This window comes from Felis catus, chromosome C1, assembly GCF_018350175.1.
Source record: "Felis catus isolate Fca126 chromosome C1, F.catus_Fca126_mat1.0, whole genome shotgun sequence".
Lineage (NCBI taxonomy): Eukaryota > Metazoa > Chordata > Mammalia > Carnivora > Felidae > Felis > Felis catus.
This window is the reverse complement of record NC_058375.1, coordinates 147476436-147498616: the sequence shown is the minus strand read 5'-3', so window position 1 is coordinate 147498616 and position 22181 is coordinate 147476436. Positions and strand designations below refer to the sequence as shown.

Sequence of the window (22181 nt, the reverse complement as noted above, 5' to 3'; positions counted from 1 at the left end):
CTTATTGAAAGAATCCCAGCTCAGTGATATGCAGCTCACTCTCCATTTCTACCAGAGAGCAATCTCCAGGCGCTTTAGTGCGCAGGTGAGGAAGACTAGTTTGTTACCCATTGGTCTCTTGAGGATCTTTGAGTGTGAGAATTTAGTTGGCTATAGTGTAGCTTCTACCTGGGGGAGGGCAGGGCTGATAACTTGCTAGTCTCTTTAGTTCCTCTCAAGTTGTTTTCAAGAGTAGAAACTTGTGTGGAATAAAGTTGATACTTTTTAAATGTGTGTGTGTGTACATATATACACATATATATACACCCTGTGTGTGTGTGTGTGTGTGTGTGTGTGTATAGTTAGTTACTTGATCAAATAGAGCACATTTTAGGTGACAATGGTGGTGTTAAAATGACCATGAAGAATTAACTTCACATTAGAAATTCTGGCCCAGTTGGGAATTTGACTTCTTGATGGTAAATATAGATTGTTCGTATTCATTGTCAGGTAAGTTGTTTCTTAAGAGTTGGAATATCACAAATGATCGAAAAGCTGGTGTTTCGACTTGTGCTGATGTAAATTAAATCACAGGTGTGGAATCTTGGGGCTTGCGATGAAAATCTGCTAACACAGTCAACTTCAGGCATGTTTTATTTTATAGAATTAATCTGTAAAAAATGAATCCTGGTGCAAAACTATGTGTTCTAATTAATAGTCCCAATTAAGAACCTATAGTCCATTAGTGGACTGAATGCTTAATGACTCTTGAGGTGATTTAAAAATATGGAAAATGTGTCTGCTTTGTGGTTACTCATATAAAATTACTTGGGTAAAGTGGCACCTGGGTGGCTCAGTTAAACGTCTGACTCTTGATTTCTGGTCAGGTCATGATATCACGGTTATGAGATCGAGCCCTGCGCGTTCCATGCTAAGCGTGGAGCCTGCTTGGGATTCTCTCTCTCCGTCTCTCTACCTCTCCCTTACTGTAGGGGGTACAGTACACTCTCTCACTCTCAAAATAAAATAGAATTACTTGGGTAAGGAATCCAGACATTTAGGTGTCATAGATAATGTAGGCTGATAATCACACATGCTTCTAGGAGCAGGCCTATCCCATCTCCCTACCCTACATCACTCTGACCCCAAAGCATCATTGGAACTCAAAAGAGGATTCCAGAGGGGTTTGCCCTGATTCTAGGTAGGCTGTCCTCGATCCCTACTCTTCACTTACCACATCTTTTCTGCTTTTGTGTCTTCCCTTTAGTTTTCACCCACCAGCTGGCATGTCCTTTTTTACAGCCCCTTCCATTTTAATTTTCTGCCATTTACCATCAGTCTGAGTGCGCTGGTGATCTGCAGACTCATTCTGCTCATCTGATGGGGGGGGGGGGGACTGAGGCTCAGACAGTAACATGCTCAAGATCCCAGGGCCTAGGAAATGACAGACCTAGGTTCAGTTCCCAAACTGAACTGTGATTTTCAAAGCTTCAGCTCTTTCCATAGAAATGAATTGGGAGACACATGGAATGTCTCTATGGAGTTAACAAGCACAGCACAGCAAACGCTTAAGGTCTTAAGCTGTACGGAAAAAGGCCTAAGAGCTTCCAGACTGATTTTGTTTTCAAAACAGTTTTATTGAGTTAGTTCATATACTATAACATCCACCCTTTCGTGGTGTGTAATTCAGTGTCTTTGAGTAAATCCACAGATTGTGCGTCTGTCACCAGTCCAATGTTAGGCCATTTTCATCACCCCAGAGAGAAATCATCAGCGTTTAAGACTGATTTTAAAGCTAAGATTGTTGCAGTAGAAGCCAAAGTCTGGCTCCCAATCATCCTGTACACTGGGTCAAGGGAGAAGACGAGCTCCTGGACCAGTCCCCTAGTGGGCAACAGAGTTCTTGACTGTGTCCCAGAAACCTTCAGAACAGTCATTTCTGAACCTGGTGGGTTTTTTGTTTTTTTAACTCATCCAATTTTGATAAACTGTCTGACATTCTTCTGCCCATTGTAATAAGAAAACGACAGGATTTAAGTTTTTTCCAAACACATTTATGTTTTTGATTTTTCTACAATATGTCTGCCACCCCCATTCTTTTGATTGGAGAATCATGTGCATCTCCGGACTTCTAGGTCATCTTCATTGCAGGTTTGCTTGAACATATTAAATGAATCCATACAGTCATGATTTGAAGTGACTCATGCATTAAGCAATTTCATGTGTAAACTTAAAGTGATCCTAGCCAGTGAGCACTACCAACAGCCAAGTGTTTTCCTTGGATCTTCCTTCTCTTTTCCTTAATATTCAGCGTTGGCCATTGCCTCCTTTCTGTTACCTACTTTTGCTTCTTGAATTAAGCTCAGTTACATTACATAGCAATTTATGCATTTGTTCTTTTTTTTCCTGCTATGTGGTATAGAAAGTTTGGGGCTGGGGAAATGGGTAGTGGGATGGGGAAGAACATTAAGATGGCCTTGTCATGGTAAGAGCAAGAGCCCCCCTTTTGCCCACCCTGGCCCTCAGCACCTTTACTGAAGACATCTGGAAGGAGGCCAGGGAGTCAGAGCCTAGCCTTGAGAACCGCGTGGGGGCCTGGCTCCAAGTGACCATCTTGGGAATAATTTTGTGGGAAAAAGTTAATGTTTTTCTTATAAGATGAAGCATCTTCCTTCTTACATTTTACTGACAACATCTTCGTTTCCAGTAATATTACAGTGTTAGCATGGTATTTAAGTGTTGTTCTCAGGTTACTTTTCTGTATATATAATTTAGAAGAAGATTATGTTCTAAAGTGTTGGACTAGGAAATACTTCCCTGTTTTCATATGTAAGTCAGTCAGCGACTATGGTTTATTGTATACATTTAGTTTACACATTGTCTTTTTTGTATGAAATAAACACTTTAGTTCTCAGTCTCTATAATTGAGGATTTGGGGATTTTTTTTTTCTTTTTTGAAGAAAAAAGAAAAAAGAAAAAAGAAAAGTGAAATGTACTTTTTAGGTGCCATGATAATTATGTTTGGGAACAACAGAGGAGGGTGCATGTACCTCAGACAGGGTGTAGGCATGGGGGCTTCAGGGAAGGCTTCCATCCGGAAGTGATTCTTGAGCTGATCCTGAAGCATAGGGATTTGACAGGTGGAAAAAGACATTTGGGGGTGGGGGCAAGGGTAAAGGCATGAAGGAAAACAGAAGTATGGCATCTTCATAGTGCTGTATGGTGCAGTCAGGGTCAGAGTACCTGAAGGGTGGTGACTGATGAGGGTGGAGAGGTCTCGGGCCAGGTCGTGGAAATCGGGACTCTGTTCATGATGAGGAGAGCCGCTGATGGTTAAGCAGAGGAGAGGCTGCTCAATGGTTAGTGACTGCACTGTTGGCAGGTCCCCAGAGGAGATCACTGAGGAGGCAGTTGGAAGTCTTGCTGGTGGGAGACAACAAGAGCTGGGACAAAGGCACTGGTGGGGTTTGTAAGATGAACCCCTAGTTTCCAACCTTGCCGTCGAGGTTCATTGGTGTGATTCCACTGTGTGAGATAAAACATAAAGGAAAACTGGCACATTTGGGGAGGTGGGTAATGTGGACGTGCTGACTTTAGTTTTATTCATCTAGATTCCTTGGCTTGGGAACTGGGCATATTCTCATGCCCCTACTGTTCTTGATAGACACCCCCCTGTGCCACTTCTTTTTGTGTATTTTCTTAATTATCCTTCAGTTGGCAAACAAATTATTGGTAAGCAAATTAAAAGCAAACCTGTATGAGTTAAGAACAAAACTGCTAAATTAAATGAAAAATGTTATTTTTCCTTTTTTTTTTTTTCTAATGAGTGGGTTGTGTGCCATCTCAGTACAGGAGTAGATTGGAAAACCATCTTTAATGAAAAGATGTAGCCTTTCTTGTTAGCATAACTCTTGAGGAATCCTGCTAGTGATTGTAAAAGAACTATCTAAACAGAAAATTTGGAGCTGGAGGGAAACTCAGCAGCTTGGACCCCCATTCTCCATTTATAATCAGGGAAAATGGATGTCAGAGACGATAAGTGATTTCCCATTGTCACACTTGTGTGGTGCAGGGACCTGTCAAGCTCCTTGGCTCAGTGTTTTTTCCTCCATACCTTGAAGACAACCTACAATAATCCCATCAAGATGATGGAGCAGAGTGGAAGGCTATGTAATCTCTGGTAGACCCAGAGTCACCTGGATTCTTGACTTGAATCTTACTTTAATTAATCTCCCTGTTCATCAGTCAGCAAATATTTGCTGAGTCGTATGGAAGGGATGCTGCCCCAATTATTATAAAGCTTAAAGATAAATAAGAGGCTATTTTTCTCTTTAAGAAGTTGCAGGTTAGTTTTTCAGATAACTCATTATGGGGCTGGCAACTACTTATAAAATGCATAGCTTGTCTGACATAATTATGGGCATGTAGTATACACACATGCACAGAAACAGTACAAGAAGACAAAGCCATATAGAATACTGTTCACTTTTAATTCTTTTAACCTTACTGTTTTTTGTTTTTGTTTTTTATTTTTGCTTGTTTGTTTTTTGTTTTTTGTTACCTTGTTCTCTCTGCACAGGGGGGCAGGTAGTTTTCTTGCGTCCCCTTGGAAATGCTTATATGCCTGTGAGGAAATACATTAAGCCAAACAATTAGAAAAAGAATGTCGATTGCCCTTTTTTTTTCCCAATTTATTCTCAGTGAGTCTCAATTAGGGAGAATGATCTAGTAAAAATTTTATTTAGGTTGGTAATTGACATAAATATTTTCAAGAGGGCATTGGAAGAATGGTTTTTAAAAGCTTTAGTTCTCTCTTCATTTGTTTTGGTATTCCTGTTTTGCAGTGGCCCTTCAGTGTTTCTGGACATTTCTGTAGATAACAATTTTGAAAAACTTCACCTTAATTTGGAGTTGTTTAGTTAATAAGTGTACTAAGAAAACTTACTGCTATTCTAAAGTGAAGCCTGCTTTTATGAAATAGTTTTTTTCCCACAATTTTTTATATGTTTCTTTGTGCTTTTTGTGTTAACCTGTTCCCCGCAAATAAGAGTATTTAGTGTGTTTTGCACTGTTCTGAGTTTAAATGTAGGGTAGAAACTTAGCCACTTAGTGATAGAAAAGCTTCTTTTAACAAGTTTAAGAGCTTGCAGTTGATAATACTTTGGATTTTTCTGTAATTTTAAGCTCCATTTATTCCACAAATACTTAAATGTCTGGTGATCATAGACCAGGTTTTGGAGATACAGCAGGATATTGTATACACAGAGCCCTCACTTCCAAGAAGCTTCCCTGTTGAAGCTTTGCTAATGTCTATCTAGTGAGGGCATATATACTCTGGAGTGTTTACACCAGAGTACAGCTTAGGAGAAACAGAATGCCAGACGCCCCATTAGAAAACCAGAAAATCTGGTTCTGGCCCACGTGGGAGGCATCCCCGCGAACTCTTGTAAAAGTGCTTTGAGATCATCATCTGATGAAAGCCTCCATAGTTTAATGTGTGAAGGTGATCATCAAGGATTGCCACATTACTTCCAGACAGCAGATAAAACACAGCAATGGGGATTGCTGAAATGCTGCGGGAATTGGATTTACATTTGTTAAAGCTGACCCAACAGACTGAGAAAGGCAAGCTAATTACCAGGGAAGTCTAATTCTGTTTTTTAAGTGTACGGGTTGGGAGGATGGAAGAAATGACATGTTCCTCCTTTTTTTACCTCTAACCTGTTATTCATCTGCTGTACACAAGGTATTTTGAGTCCTCACTTAGCACCTTTTTTGAGATTTAGAGATAGCTGGAATAGAGCTACTTGGGTTTGGGCTGGTGAGGGGGCTTGAGATTCAGATCTCATCCAGGAACTGTCATGACGCCCATGGATCAACCACAGACCCATCAGCTGGGTGAGGTCTAGGAGGACTTGAAAAAATTAACACCTACGGTATGAATGGAAGACAGAAAAATAACAGGGAAAATGCAGCGGATCCATTGGATATCTTTATCGAGCTGCCAACTGCACTACGAAGCCTACCGAAAAGCTTGCTGTGCATTCAGTAACGTCAGCTGAGCAGAAGTGCTCTGTCCTTCCCCAGCTGGTTAACAGGACACCATTGGGCTTTGCCTAGGGAAAGAAATAATGAAGGGAAAGGACAGGGCAGCAGTGGAGAAGGAAGGAGAGAGGGAGCGAGGTACGTGGGCTACCTAGGAGTGAGGTGTATGTGTTTGTCTGTCCTTTGTTGAATCTTCTCCTCCCTAAAGTCACACCTCCTCTCTAGTGAGGAGTTGACTAAGGGGTATTCTATTTTAGTCTGCAGCCTTCCCATCTGGTGTCTGGATTCCTTCTAAGCTTCCCCCAGTGGGGGAATGAGGATGGGGTATTAGTCTTTCATGCTGTCTCCTTTCAGGCTTCCCCACAGAGCCCTTTATAGTATTTATTTAAAAACTGCTATTTTTGTGAGTCAAAATGGTCAAATGTCAGCATTTTCAAATGATTCAGTGTAATAAGTCAACCCTTTTGATTCTCAGTCTTTATCACGGTCTCCTCCTCTTATTCCTGCTCCTTAAATACTTTGTTTATAATAATAGCTGCCATTTATTAACACCCACCACGTGCTGTGGGCTTCGCAAGGAAGTCATGATGTCCGTTTTGCCTGCGAGAGACTGAGGCTCAGACAGTTGGCCAGTTGGCCCAAGATCACCTGTCTAGTGATTGGCAGGGCTGGGACTCAACCCAGGACTCTTTGGTTCAAGCCTAGAACCCTTTTGGTGCTGCTGTATCCCACTGCATTTGTTCCCTTGAGTTTTATCCTTGGTCCTTATGCTTTGTATTTCTGGCACAAATAAAGGAATCTTTGGCTGGACTGATGGATAAAGGGGATTTTGGTGGATCACCCAGCCACTTCAGAAGAGGGTGTTTGAGATTATAAAGTATGAGCAGGTTATTTTCAGAAATAGTGTGGTGTTTAATTACACTTAACTCCTGTCATAACTCACAGCGAATGCCTGTCATGGCAGCCAAATTAGAACTTAAGTTCGGATATTTGGGCCTTAAATCTGTCACTGGGGCCATCGCCTTAGGAAATGTCATCTTCATCTGAACCTCCACTTAGATGTCCCTTCTCTCTAGGCTTTGAGACAGACCTTAATCTTTTCCTTAAAACATCCTGGAGACTTTGTTTTTCCTCATCCTCCCTCCTCTCCTCAACTCTTTTTCTTCTATCCCTTAAAAGTCCAGTGAGTGTGATCTAGACTCAGTCTCGCTACACCTGAAGAGAATAGTTTATTTCCATGGCAGAATTCCTTCCAGGGATTTCTTGGGAAATTTATGTCTTTTCAGATCCCCGGAGCAATCAGGTGAACGGGAAAAAGCGTGTTGCAATTCTCCTGTGAGAATTAAACAATTAGCAATAGAGACCGTGGTAGACTGAAGGAACCCACTGATGTTGAGTTGAACGTGAACCTGTGGAGCGAAGGATAAGACTGACATTGCCCAGAGCCAGGACAGGGTAGGAGCACAGAGGAAAGAACTGGTCGTGATTGCTTGTAGCTGTTGCTATGTTATAAATATGTGTTTGTGGCCCTGTCTGCTGCTACCAGTGAGTCATAGTTGCAAATAAAATAAGTTTATATACATAGCATATTGTATACAAATCCTGTGAGCGGTATTCCAAGAAATATGTTTCTGAAGCAGAATAAGTCTTGGAAATGGCAACTGCAACATGGGATTCGGTGTAGTGCAGTTAACCTTCCTCATAGATCCAAATGCAGGTTATTTCAGAGGTCAACAAACTTTTTCTCCAAAGGGCCAGATAGTAAATATTTTAGGCCCTGCAAGGCATATGGACTCTGTCAGAACTATCAGCTCTGCTGTTTTAGTGTGAAAGCAGCCGTAGACTATACGTAAAATGAACAAGTGGGGCTGTGTTCCAATGAAACGTTTATTTACCAAAACAGACTGCAGGCTGGATTTGGCCAGCTATTGGAATACTACCCAATAATGTTCACTGGCATTTCCTAGCATTTGAATATTTGTTATAGGCTACACTCCTTTGTAAATAACACTATTTCTTACATATGTAACATTTAAAAAACAAAAATATATATACCCATAATAATGAGTAAAGAGTATTTGGAAGTATTTTAAGAAAAGCTATAATTTGGGGAATTCTGGAGAAATTCCTGGAAATTCCCATTTCTCATCCCTAAGTCCCAAAGATTAGTATCTGTTGAGAATTTGGATACGCCTGGAGAAGGGGATCTGCTATATCTCCATGCTCCTCTCTGCTTCCTGGTTCAGTCAGCTTTTATCTTTTCTCAGCTTTGTATGGCTTTCCTTGTTTCCCCCCCCCCTGCTCCATGGTGTCCCCTGAGTTTATCAGTTGTCTAGGGCATGTGACCTAGATTTGTTCCACTGGGAAAGTGGTAATCTTGGGAACCAGCTGATATCTCCATTGCCTTTCTCCAGCATTACTAAGCAATCATACCTGTCTTTCTCATGTATTGAAGTGTCTGGAATAGATTATTCTTCAAGGATACTCGACATTGGTTGTAGTGAGACAAGAGGATATTTGTAGTGTGATTTTGTAGATGACTTGTGTTATTGTTTGGGATTGGTGTGCTTTATGCTGTTCCTACCACAGTGCTTTAGCACTTTCTATTATTCTAAGGAGTAGAAAACAGGAAAGGGAACTAAGAATATTTACTATGAGCATTCAGCTCAGTTCTTATAAATAGTCACGATGCAATTTTACTTAATGGCAATTAACATAGATTTTGGAGTCTGAAAAACTTGATTCTTGGTTTTGCCACTTATTAAAAATTATGATCTTGGGCAGTTTTACTTAACCTCTCTAACATTGTTTTCTTATCTTTCAAGGGGGAATAATAACACCTTCCTCAGTTTTGTGCTGTTAGGATTAAATCAGATAATGTAAGTGTGCGGTTAGCACAGTTCTAGAACTAAGGGCACACTAAACGATAGTTGGTGTATATTAGTAACTTTCAAAGGTGGAAGGTATTTACCCTGTGTCATGGGAAAGGAACCTGAAACCCATAGAAGTTAAATGATTTGCGTAAGATCACATTAAATAGGTTGGAAAACTGGGTTTGGCTCTTCCCTAAGTCCATGTTCTTACAACCATATGGTGCTTCTTAAAGTAATTTCGGTTAACGGTAATTTTACAGCAAGATCCACCATGGTTTATTTGGGTTATGGGGCTGGGTAGATAAACAGGGAAGGTATGGGTTGATGTCTTTTTTTTTTTTTTAATTTTTTTTTAACGTTTATTTATTTTTGAGACAGAGACAGAGCATAAACAGGGGAGGGGCAGAGAGAGAGGGAGACACAGAATCTGAAACAGGCTCCAGGCTCTGAGCTGTCAGCACAGAGCCCGACGCGGGGCTCGAACTCACGGACCGCAAGATCATGACCTGAGCCGAAGTCGGACACTTAACCGACTGAGCCACCCAGGTGCCCCTTTTTTAATTGAAGTATAATTGGCATAAAACAGTATCTTAGTTTCAGGTAGATAACACAATGATTCGAAATGTATGTATATTGCAGAGTGATCACTACAATGAGTTTCCTTAACATCGGTACAAGGGATGATGTCTTGAAAGGGCAAGACTTTTCAGTATTTGGAAGCTGCAATTTCTGAAGGCCAAGGATACAGTTATAATTAAATAGTTGAGGAAACTTGTCCTGAATTTTTTTTTCTTCCTGTTGCTTAGCTGCTATGTTGACTGCCAAGACTTGTTTGATTTTAAGTATCTTTTACGCTTGCCTGTTACTCGGGTCCCATCATATTACAATAACTTTTAAGAAACTATGCATGTTCTCTTAAATTGGATTAAAGAAAAATATACTGCTATGTTAAACCCGCATTTGGAGTAAGAGCTTTTTTTTTTTTTTTAATTTCTCTTTCTCCCCTTTCCTCACTCTCACCCTTCACCACTTCACAGGAATGTGCCTCTAGGTTCTATAAAGGGTCAGATTTTCATATGGTACGATTAGCCACCAATAATTAAACCTCAATAGCCAAACAAATGAGTTGGCTAAGATTTTAGGAAAAAACTCAGCTCAATGGAAGTTTTGGGACAAGATGCTGAAGTTTGCTACATAGGTATTTTTATAGCACTTCCCCCTCTCCCCCTCTCTTCTCTCTCTTTCTTTTGGTTTGTTTTTATTTTTTTAATCACTCTTGGGGTTTTGTGCATAACTGCTTTCCACTACCTTTCAGGCTCTGCCAAGCTTGCTTATTGGCATGAAGTATATTTGTGGGGAGATGGGTCCTGAGTAGAACGTTTGAAGACCTAAGTTTCTGGCAATTTGCTCTCCACTTAGCTCCCTTTTTGCCAACCTGTTCTTCCTTGTGGTACACCACCGTTTTGACTTCAATCCATGGTTGAGAGCCTGATGAACTCTAAAGCAAATCTTAAATTGCGTTTAATTTGAAGACTTTTATCCAATAACTCCTGAGCACCAACTATGTGTTAGGTATTGGGAAGGAATGATATAGCAGAAGGATAATATGTGAATCTCTTCTAGTTTTAAATTGGCTGTGAGACAAACCTTGTTCAAGGCAGGGGATCAAGTGCCAGGTTGAGTCATATAGAGTAAAAATACTGGAGGAATCGGAATGGAAAGATCTGGACAAAAGAAGAATCCTTAGAGAAGGCTGAACAGAGACAGGAGAAGCTGAGCCTGCTCTTGAAGGAATTCCTTGCGGTGAAGGTAATAGGTAAGACTGGGGAGTTGGAAGGGAAATAGAAGCACCTTTGTAATTAAACAGTCAATCTCTGACCGTTCTTCGGATGATTCTTGTTTTGAAAGAATCAGGAAAATATGCACCTGTGTTTCCTTATTTTCCTATTGTCTAAAGCCCCTTCCCAAACAGTACCTATGACTTAAAGACATGGTTAGTGCCAGGCGGGGTAGCTTAACAGCGGCCCTCTTCTAAAACACAGTTCTTTGCCCAAGGGGAAGGCAACGTCAATGTGAGACCCTGACCACCAAATTTCCCTGGCTCCAGCGGCTTGGAAAACACCGGGATTTTAGCAATTGGTTCTGAAACTCAAGGTTGTGGATGCTGCTTCACGAATGCATCTGTTTTTACAGATGTCCACTCTAGAAATGGGTTTTTACCCTCTGACTTCACTAAATGATTGCTGAAAATGCAAAATTTCTGGTTGACTTTCCTATGGGGGAGATATTGTTGTCTTATTTTTTGTGTGCCTTTTACATAGCTAGGCTGTCTTTTCAAATTGGTTGTGAGCCTTCATTTAAACTGAAGCAAAGAGAGTTGGTATTAGTTGTAAAGCGTTCCCCTTGAATTTCAAGGTTCATGTGGTTTTCCTTCCCAATAATTATTTAGGAATGCTGTATTTTGGGTTTGTTTTCTGCTAAGATTTATTTACATGAACGTTTTCTTGGCAAAATGTTCCCTGAGGTTAAAAACAAAAAAAGGTGCTGTTTTTTTGAAAGGAGTAAGTTCTTCAGTATTTTGTGTGACTTATTTGGATGGAAAAATTTGGTTTGGTTCTAATAAAAATTTCCTCTTCCTTTGGCAAATGTTGATGTTTTTAAAGTCTTCCCAAAGGAAAGGGGAACTTGGGTGGCTTTGTGTTTTTTTGTTAGTTATCTAGACCCCTTCCCTTCCGCTTGTTGTTCTTTCCCCACTATTGTTTTATGAGCCTTTGAACTAGTTCTGTCTATGACTGAGAATGGGTTGGAAGTGGACCTAAACCAGATTGCTTCTGGGTGGGATACACAAGAAACTGGTTACTCTGGTGCAATGGGCTATCTAGGAGCAGCTGGGGGTCCGGAGAGAGACTTTCATTTTATACCTGTGTACCGTTTGAGTGGTTTTGTTTTTAACCAAGTACATATAATAATTAATATGTACAAAGCCTTTTTTTTTTTTTTTGCTGTTTTTGTAGTGGGCTGGAGTCCATGGTATATGGGCTTTGAAAGAACTTGATTTTGAAGTTTACCAACATCCTGCGTGTCATTGTTTTTCAGCTCCTTCCATATTTGCCTCAGTTGTAAATTGGCCTTAGTTTTGGGGTCCCAACTGAAAGGCTTGTCAGGTGTGCACTTTGAGCCAGCACACTCACAACTGCGGAATTTTCTTCTCTTAGCTGGTGTTCTTTCTTTTTCCCCAACTGCAGCCTGGAGTCGCTTGTGAGTGTCACATTGCCGGAGCAGAACTACTGGAAAGCTTTTTCCTCCAGGAGACTCCAGGAGCACCTCTCCCACTCCGCTGGTCTCCGGTGAATGGGGGACGAGAGAGCGGAGCTCTGAACCAGAGCGCCCTGCCCGAGGGACCGTGGCGTGACATGACGGGGCACCAGCCCTAAGGTAGCTGAGTCAGCTTACCCAGGAGCTCTCCGGAGCAGCGTTGCCAGAGCCAGCTCTAGAGCCATTTCAACAGATCACCTCGTTTAATGCTCTTTGGCAGAGATCAAATCTACACGGTAAATTCTTAGCCACAGTGATGATTTCGTTGGTTTGTATGAACCCAGTATAAAAAGGTTAGGACTCTAGCCTCATAGTGCTTAATTCTTGCATTGCCTTGAAGGTGGGCTTCTCTCTCTCTGTCTCTGTGGCGGAGCTGCTCGGTTATTCTTTAACTTTGGCCAGTTTATTCTAATATTATCAATATTTCCCTACATACGAAATACTTCTCCCGTTCTTTCCCCCTTACGGGGCCACTTTTCTTTTTTCTCTTTCAGATGGACTATGTTTCATGGCAGTTTTAGAATGACAGCAGATTGAGCAGAAAGTACAGAGAGTTCTCCTGTACCCCCTGGCCCCATACGCAACCTCTCCCACTGCAGCAGGATCCCCTTTTTCGCCCCTTTGCTTTCCATGGTTTGTTGCCCACAGTCAGCCGTGGTCAGCAGATGAAGCAGATGATCCTCCTTCTGATATGTGGTCAGCAGGTCAATAGTAGCCTAATGCTAGGTCACAACGCCTACGTCATTCGCCTCACTTCATCCTATCATGTAGGCATTTTATTATCTCACATCACCACACGAAGGGTGAGGTATAGTGCATAGAAAATATTTTGAGAGAGAGAGAGAAAACGTTTACATAACTTTTATTATAGTCCTGTATGTTGTCATTGTTTTATTTCACTATTAGTTGTTGTTGATCTCCTCCTGTGCCTAACTTACACATTAAACGTTATCTTAGGTATGTATGTGTAAGAAAAAAAACGTGGCATATATAGGTTTCGGTACTATCCATGGTTTCAGGCATCCATTGGAGGTCTTGGAACGTATCCCTCATGGATAAGGAGGGACTACTGTATCAGTGTAGTGGTACATTAATTACAGTTGTTGAGCCTGTGTTGACCCATCATTATCACCCAATGCCCATGGTTTTACATTAGGGTTCACTCTTGGTGTTGTTTGTTCTATAGGTTGGGGACAAATGTATAATGACCCTATCCACCATTTCCAGTATCAAACAGAAAAATTTCACTGCCCTGAAAATCCTCTGTGCTCCATCTATTAATAATTCTTCTCTTCCCCAGTCACTCCCTGGAAACTACTGATCTTTTTATTGTCTCCATACTTTTACCTTTTCCAGAACTACATTTTCATAATATGCTTCCTATGGAGTATTTTGAAGTCTATATAAAGCAGTCTTGCTATCATTGTGTTAAGCTGTAGGGGAATACAAATATTTTTATTTTATTTTATTTTAAAGATTTTATTTTGAGTAACCTCTACATCCAGTGTGGAACTTGAACTCACAACCCTGTGATCCAGAGTCGCATACTTGGGGTGCCTCAGTGGCTCAGTTTGTTAAGCACCTGATTCTTGATTTTAGTTTAGTTCGTGATGTCACAGTTTGTGAGGTTGAGCCCTGCTTGGGGTTCTCTCTCTTCCTCTCTCTCTGCCCCTCCCCTGCTCATGCTCATATTCTCTCTCTCTCTCTCTCTCTCTCTCTCTTTCTCTCTCTCTCTCTCTCTCTCTCTCTCTCTCTCTCTCTTTCTCTCAAATAAATAAACATTAAAAAAAAGAGAAAGAGGGGTGCCTGGGTACCTGGGTGGCTCAGTTGGTTGAGCGTCCGACTTCGGCTCAGGTCATGATCTCGCAGTTCTTGAGTTCGAGCCCTGCATCAGGCTCTGTGCTGACAGCTCAGAGCCTGGACTCTGCTTCAGATTCTGGGTCTCCCTCTCTCTCTGCCCCTTCCCCGCTCATACTCTGTCTTTCTCTGTCTCTCAAAAATGAATAAACATTAAAAAAAAATAAGAGTTGCATGCTCTACTGACAAAGCCAGCTGTGCACCCCACAAATACCTACTTTAGAATAGAGTCTATAGGATGTTTCTGTGAGGGGAGGCCTGAAGTGCTAAATATTGGTGGGTGTGTCTCTTGAGCTGAATGTTCAGGTTGATCAGATATGGTTGGAAACTTGCACATAGACAAAGAAACACGTAACTCAGGATTAAGGCTTGTAGGGGTCGGTCTATGCAGCCTCCTTGGTTCAACACTTTTGGAAAGTCTCCAGTACCTGTCCGATGTTTTTTTTTGTTTGTTTGTTTGTTTTGTTTTTTTTTAAAGGAAAATCTAATTTACTATTTTTAAAAACTTTATTCTTTATATAAATAGTTTATTTTTGATTATTTAATTGCAAGTATTACAAAACAGTATAAAATACAGACATAGGTACAGGTAAAATTTCCTCTCTGTCTTTGCTCTTTTGCCCATAGCTGATAATTTGAAACACATACTTACTCATACACAGATCTTATTCTATTACAAACAGTATGCATATTCATTATGTTGAAAGCTTGATGAACATGACTATACATTTTGTTTTACAAGTTGCTTTTTCCTTCCACTTGATAAGTTGTGGGCATTTTCCCTTTCAAGAAGAATTTTTCCTTTTAAGCAGAATGTCAGTCTAAATAATGACTGCTTAGTGTTCCTTATAAGGCTGTAACGTAATAACCGGTCCTCAAGTGAGGGGTTAGCCTATAATTTAAAGGGGGATGCGGGGGGAGACCTTTCGCATTAGGCAGAAAACAAAAGCCACGGCTGTTGACATTGGACTTTTAGTCTTAACGATGTGAGTTTTTATTTTCCAAGGCAGATGATGCACAGCTTTGGATTGTTGCCCAGGTGACAGTTATGGCAATTTTTCATCTTCTATGTGACTGCAAGGAACTTCTTAGGCACCAGGCTGTGTTAATATATTAGTGGAATTGTTGGTTCTGGCTGCCATCCTTGGAGCATTTTGAAATATTTTCATGCCCATTTAAGGTGGGCATGAGGTTGAATTAGTTTTAAGAGGAAGTAATGAATAACAGGGACGGAACTAAGAGACTGACTTTATTTTGCATATGTATTTGTTTGAACGAGTAGGAGATGATGGTGTTTGTTAATTGCTAACCCTGTGATTCTTAATTATGAAACAGGGTTAAGATTGTTCAGCTCACTGGTTTTCCAAGTGTGTTTGACAGTAAGAATCGCCAGAGAAGTGTTCAGATTTCTAGGGGTTAGAGATAAATATTTGTAATGTTTTTACTTGGTAAAATATTTATGTTTAGGAGGTGATACAATCAATGTTTGTAAGATTAAAAAGGTACAAAAGTGAGAAAAAATAAGCCTCACTCCTCCCCATCTCCCAAGTGCCCAATTATTCTTCCTAGAGGCAATTCCTACCAAAAATTCCTACCAGTTTTTTGTGTTTTCTTTCAGAGATTTCAGGGCATATATAATATACAACACATAACCTACAGATTATTGCAATTTCTTTTGTGTGTGTGTGTGTGTGTGTGTGTGTGTGTGTGTGTGTTTTTAACCCAGATGGTAACAATATATACAAATAGTACCTTTTTTCACTGAGATAAAATTTCTTGGAAGATCTTCCATATTAATACTGCATTCTTTTCTTTTTAATTTTTTAAATGTTCATTTTTGAGCGACAGCGAGCATGAGTGAGTGGGGGAGAGACAGGAAGAGAGGGGGACAGAGGATCCGAGGTGGGCTCCCCACTGACAGCACAGAGCCCGACATGGGGCTCAAACTCAAAGTGCGAGATCATGACCTGAGCAGAAGTCAGACGCCCAACCGACTGAGCCACCCAGGCACCCCAATACTGCATTCTTTTTTTAATGGATGATGCCTAGTATTCCACTGTGGACCACTGCTGTAATTTATTTAACCCGTGCTATGTTGATGGCCATCTAGATCCCTTCTAGTTTATTTTTTATTGTGAGCACGGCTGTAGGGAATAACCTTGTACATATAATATTTCAAACAGGGTCACGAACATATCTGTAGGATCCATTTCTTGCAGTAGAACTGCTATGTAAAAGGGTACACACTTTTTAAATTTTGTATAAATTTATTGCCAAGTTGCTCTGCTCATTGAGCTTGTGGAGTTTTTGATTTCAACAGCAGTGGATGAGAACACTGCTTCCTCATACCCTTGCTGATCACAGTATGATTGTCAAAGGTGTTTTTCTTTGCCAAATAGATAGGTGAGAAATGACAGTTTAATGTAGCTTTAGTTTGCATTTTTATTTCCGTTGACATCGAGCATCTTTTCATAATTTTAAACACTTTCCAATTGTGTTCCTTGTATGTTGGTGTCCTTTGTCTATTTTCCTATTGGGTTATTGATTTTTTTTATTATCAGTTCATAGGTGTTCCTATGCATTAACAAAATTAAGTGTGACAAGTGATATTTATGTTTTGTCATTTGCACAGAAATAATTATTGTGCTGTGCATATTATTTAAAATTGTGTATACTTAAATATACCAATTTATTCACTCAGCAAATACTTATCGAATGCCTCTTATATATTAGGCACTTGTTCTGGGCAGCTGTGTATATATAATAGTAAAGAAAACAGATCCCAATTCTTGCTACATGGAGCTTACATTGTAGTGGAAGAGACAGTCAATAAAAGATGTTCAAAAACATTTGTAGCGCTACATAGATAATCAAACTTTCTGTGACTTCAGGAATTCGTATCACAGGAAAAAGACCTTTTCCATTTCTAAACTAAAAATTTATCTCATGGTCCCTTGTATGTCATGTGGCTCGGTGTTTTTTAGGTTTAAATCTTTGATCCATCTGGAATGTTAGGTATGAATCCAACTTAATTTTTCTCTATTAATTAGGATAAGGCTGAGTTGCTGTAACCAGGGGATATGCTATGGTTCAAAGAACATGGAAGTTGATTTTTGTCCTCACCTAAAGGTACCAGTGTGAGCAAACCAGGTCAGCAGACCAGCCCCTATCCACTGGTCATTGAGACTTATGTTCCTTCTGTCCAGTATTTATCTGCATGGTCATAGATGGGTTGTTCCTGTATCTGGGCTCCCTCCATGCAAAGGGCAATGGAGAAAGTCCAGAGCAAGTGATCAGAAGTTGCACATACACCACTTATACTTCCATTGGTGAGAACGTGGTCTTGGGGTGCATCAAGCTGCAAGGGTGAGTGGGGAATGCAGTCTCTGTGGGTCAGCATGTGCCCAAGAAGCAGCCAAGAAGGAATTTTAGTGAGAAATTAGTGGTCTCTGTCACACTGGCTAGTTGTTCCAATTTTACTGAAAGTCCCAACTTTTCTTCTTTGATTTCTTTTGTATTCTATATTCTCCTGTACATCTTGGTCCATTTTTGGGGTATCCATTTAGTTTCACTGATCTATCTGCCCATGCGTGTACCAGGATCACAGCTTTTTAACTCTCAGAGCTTATGGGTGTTACTCCTTGTGATGGGGGCAGTTCCATTTTGCAGAATTTTCATATTTTCTTTAAGTTCCATTTGGTGGAATTTTAAAGTGCCATTTCACAGAATATTCATTCATGTCTATTTTCATGTGTGAGGTTTTAAAAAGTATATGGGCACTTGGGGTGCCTGGGTGGCTCAGTTGGTTAAGTGTCTGACTCTTAATTGTGGCTCAGGTCATGATCTCACTGTTATGAGATCAAGCCCCACATCTGGCTCCGTGCTGAGTGTGGAGCCTGCTTGCGATTCCCTCTCTCCCTCTCTCTCTGCCCCTGTTCTGCTTACTCTTTCTCTCTCTCAAAATTAAAAAAATAAAAAATAAATTAAAAATATATGAACTTTAAAATAATCATATCTAGTCACCACTCTCTCCCCTGTAAGAAGAACACCTGCTGATATCATTATCGGGATTGTTATATGTATATATACGAGGGCTCACATCTTTATGATTTTAATTTTTGTTGCTTGATGATAGCTTTACACTGTGCTTGGGAAACATTGATCTGGACTCTACAATCTTCCTATATCCTTGGCCCATGAAACTTCTATAATTGAAGGAGGAGAGAGGAAGGACCAACCTATCATACGATGTAGTAATTTTATTTAATACTTGATTTCTGATTATGACTAGCTAACTCATGCCTATTTCTCTATTAACAGTTAATAAACTTGGAACTCGCAAAAACAGTTTTCATGTTGAAGATAAAAAATAGTTGATATTTCAAAAGTTTATTTACAAAACCTTATTTATGTCACAGAACTGGGGAGATTTTTGTGTATATATACGATACACAGTGCTGTTACTTCCTGAGAGAGAGAGAGAGAGAGAGAGAGAGAGAGAGAGAGAGAGAGAGAGAGAGAAGGTGAGAGCGAGCATGCGTGTGTGTCTGTGTGTGTGTTTTATCATGTGCCCTTTTTTTTGTTTTTGTTTTTGTTTTTTAACAGCACACATTCTGCTTTGGTCTTCTTTTTATCTTTTTATTATAAGATCAAACACAGCTATCCACATAAAGCATACATAGTTTAGGTAATTATTATAAAGGTAATATTTTTTGTGACCACCACACAGATCAAGAGAGAGAGTATTAGCAGTTTCCCTTGAGCCCCTGGTGTGTCCCAGGCCAGACATAGCCCCTCTCTCCCTCCAGAAGTCACTGCTTTCTTCACTTCTGTAATAATTGCTCTGTTGCCTTTCTTTATGGTTTTATCACCCATGTGTGCATACCTAGCCTCTGTACTCTAGTCTTGAGCATCCTTTTATGTCTTTTAAGTCTCTCAAGCCTCAGGTTCCCCCAGCAACCCTTTCCTTTCCTTCTTTCCTTATAGGTTATCTGTTGAAGAACTCATCCATTTGATCTCTAATTTCCTACTGGCTGGATTTGGTGATGGTAACCATGGTTCAATTCAACTTGTTCTTTTTCTTTTAGTGAAAAGTGGTGTTTTAACTCCACTGTCTGGGCACTAGGAATACATACTGCCTAGGTCATTCTTTCTAGGCCTTTTAGTAGACAAAGGATAACTATATATAGAATACTTCGTAAGTTCATACTGGTGCTTCCAATTCAAATTGAGTTTATATGGTTCTTACTTAACCTTTTCTCTATTACATGTATATTTTCTTTATTTCACACACAGATTTCTGGTTCTCCGAAACAGCGGGAGATGCTAGAATTCGAATATACCATAGTAACTCATTTGCTTTCTGCCACATTATACACAGAGTATTCTCAGTACTGCCACAATCCTAACACTGAACCTCTCGTTATAATAACAGAAAGCAGTGAAAACAACTTATTGGTATGCTATCCCCATTTTCCCTGTAATTTTTTTTTTTTGTGTGTGGGGGGGGAATGCAGGGGATGTTTATAGTTGAAAATCAGGCAAATTGAAACACTGATTAGCTTTTAGATGATATTTGGAAGAGGGATACTTTTAATTTTGTTAGGTGAGATGTTGATTTTATAGTTGTATTTAGAAGAAGTCCTTATTTGTGAGAGAATTTGCGGGTGAAATGATGTGACATCTGGGATGCTCATTAAAATACCACAGGAAGAAAATGGGCAGAACAGAGGAAATAAGATCACTTATTTTTGAAACTAGATGGTAGGATGGTGCTTATGATTAAACCTGGGGGGTCAAAAATCAGGTTTTTTAAATACTTTTCAGTTTTTACGTAATTTGAAATATCTAATACAATTTTTTTTAACGTTTATTTATTTTTGAGACAGAGAGAGACAGAGCATGAACGGGGGAGGGGCAAAGAGAGAGGGAGACACAGAACCGGAAGCAAGCTCCAGGCTCTGAGCCATCAGCCCAGAGCCCGATGCGGGGCTCGAACTCACGGATCGCGAGATCGTGACCTGAGCTGAAGTCGGACGCTTAACCGACTGAGCCACCCAGGCGCCCGTCTAATACAATTTTTTAAATTAATTTTATAAACAATGGAAAGACAAGGACATATGGTGGGAGAAGAAGGTGATAAGGATAGGAGTATATGAGTAACGAATGGGCGATCCCGTTCTCCACCTGGTGGTTCAGTCTCAGCTCAGTGGCCTTGGTGCTATGGAATTGAGTACCATCTTGAGTGAGAAGAGGGAGCAGAGATGTGAGGCCCTGTGGGAAACTAAGATTTCAGGGATGAGTGGCAGAAGAGGAAAACCCCATCCAAGGAAACTGAGAAGGTCCAAACCATAAAAGTAAAGATCTAGGGAGAGTGGAGCCTCTGAATCCCAGCCAGGGAGGAACCCAGGGACAGAAGGGGGTCATCAGCACCACCATGTTGCAGAATGGGCAAGTGAGCCCCCCCTCTATTCTCAGCACCACCTGAATTGCTGAGGGCTTGGGGGGTTCCTGGGCCTCATGTCTGGTCAATCGAATCAAAATCTCAGATCCCTTACAGATATGAAGGATAAGGTAAGGTCTACAAAGATACCCTTAACAAGAGGCACTTCAGTGATGGATTGGCTAGAGGAGTGGGAGCACATGGAAGGACCAGATTGCTCTTGCTCGAAAGTTTTCCATGAAGGATGAAGAGGGTCAATGTGGGAGGACTAGGGCCTGAGGTAGGAGGTGGTTGTCCAAATAGCTGTCACTTACAATAATAGAAGAGGCTTGTCTGTTAAAATGGAGAACGTGAATGGTTCCCCAGGCAAGATGGCCGAATGGTCAGGCTCAACATGGGCATCTGCCACCCCTCAACCAGAGAGATTATTTTTTGGCAAGAACTTGATTTTTGATGGTTCAGGGAAAGCTTGGGAATCATCATCATGGAATAGATGTTCATTTTATTTGTTATTATTTTGAATTACGTATTAAAAGAGGAGAGGCGCCCAGGTCTTCAGTACCTTTGCTTCTCAAGTTCCATCAGGCCTTAGGGCACATCCCTGAGGAAGAAGGAAGGAATGGGGTCTGCAGGACTGACCAGGCACTTGTTTTTGTCATTCAGGGCTCTCTTCGCTCCTCTTCACAGTCTCTGATTTCTTTTTCTTGGTTTTCTTTCCTTTGTGCTCAGGTGGGCACTGTCATGTGTGTGGAACCTCTAAAAAGTGTTGCCTGGTGTGGGGTGATAGTTTTCAGTTATTTGCTTTGGGACTATTGGAGGGATTCCCACATTTCACGATTCCATAATCACAGTCTTAGAAGGTTGTGGGGAGAGGACTGACAATCCCGTTCCTCCTGTTTTCCTCGGCCGGCCTTTGGGTCTTTGTTTTGTTTTGAATAACAGATTGGATTCCTCATTTCTACCCTGTAGGCTTTCTACCTCACAGTACTTGGGAGCATCAGCTATTTCCTAGATTTCATTTCTTTCTCCCCACGTAGTAGAACTCATTTATTTTTACTTTTAACTTGCCATTAATTTCTTTTTTAGGTCACGGAGTGTTTGGGGTTGGGCAGGTGGTTTTTCAGTTCCTTCAGTTTTCTGGTCTCTCTCTGCCCGGGATGCAGAACCTCTCCCAGCCGTGACTCCCCTTCTCCTCCTTGTTGTCTGTTGTGGTTACTTCAGTGCTAACCCGTTCGACTTGTGCACTGTCCCTGTGTACACAGTTCCATTTTCTTTCTCATGATCGTATTTATACTTTTGATGGATATATTTAAATGAACAGCTGTGCATTTGTTGAGTCATACCACAATTATCTGATTCTGCTTTAGCTGCTCAACTGGCAAAAGCATATTTCAAGCTAAGTTGTGAGAGAATTCCATTAATCACATTCTAGTCCGGGGAGGGGAGAGGAAGAAGACCACTAAGAGAAGTCTTTGTAGAGATTGTTAATTAGTTACTCCATTATTTTAGAGTAGGTTGATTTAGTTGCTCTTTGAGGGGTCACCTGAAGAAACAAACTTGACAAAGATGTAAATAACTATAAAGGTTTAATGATATCAGTCTTGTAAGCAAAATTCCGCGGAATCATTGCTGTGTAGATAAAGATAGTAGCTGGTGCTGGTCTGTTTAAA

At 40.6% G+C, this 22181-nt stretch overlaps 1 protein-coding gene across 4 annotated transcripts in view; it reads left to right on the top strand.

The window, feature by feature from the left end:
- The window catches only part of ACVR1 (activin A receptor type 1), a 140390-nt gene that overhangs the window by 40715 nt on the left and 77494 nt on the right, over positions 1-22181 (top strand). Inside the window, exon 1 of one of the 4 annotated variants that reach the window (XM_019838131.3) lies at positions 12143-12332. The exons of 1 other annotated variant lie outside the window; for it this stretch is intronic. The gene's annotated coding sequence lies outside the window, so the exon portion shown is untranslated. Of the gene's footprint in view, positions 1-12142; positions 12449-19409; positions 19527-22181 lie in introns of those variants that run through there. 2 more of the 4 variants (XM_019838129.3, XM_045033838.1) reach the window with 2 other exon arrangements.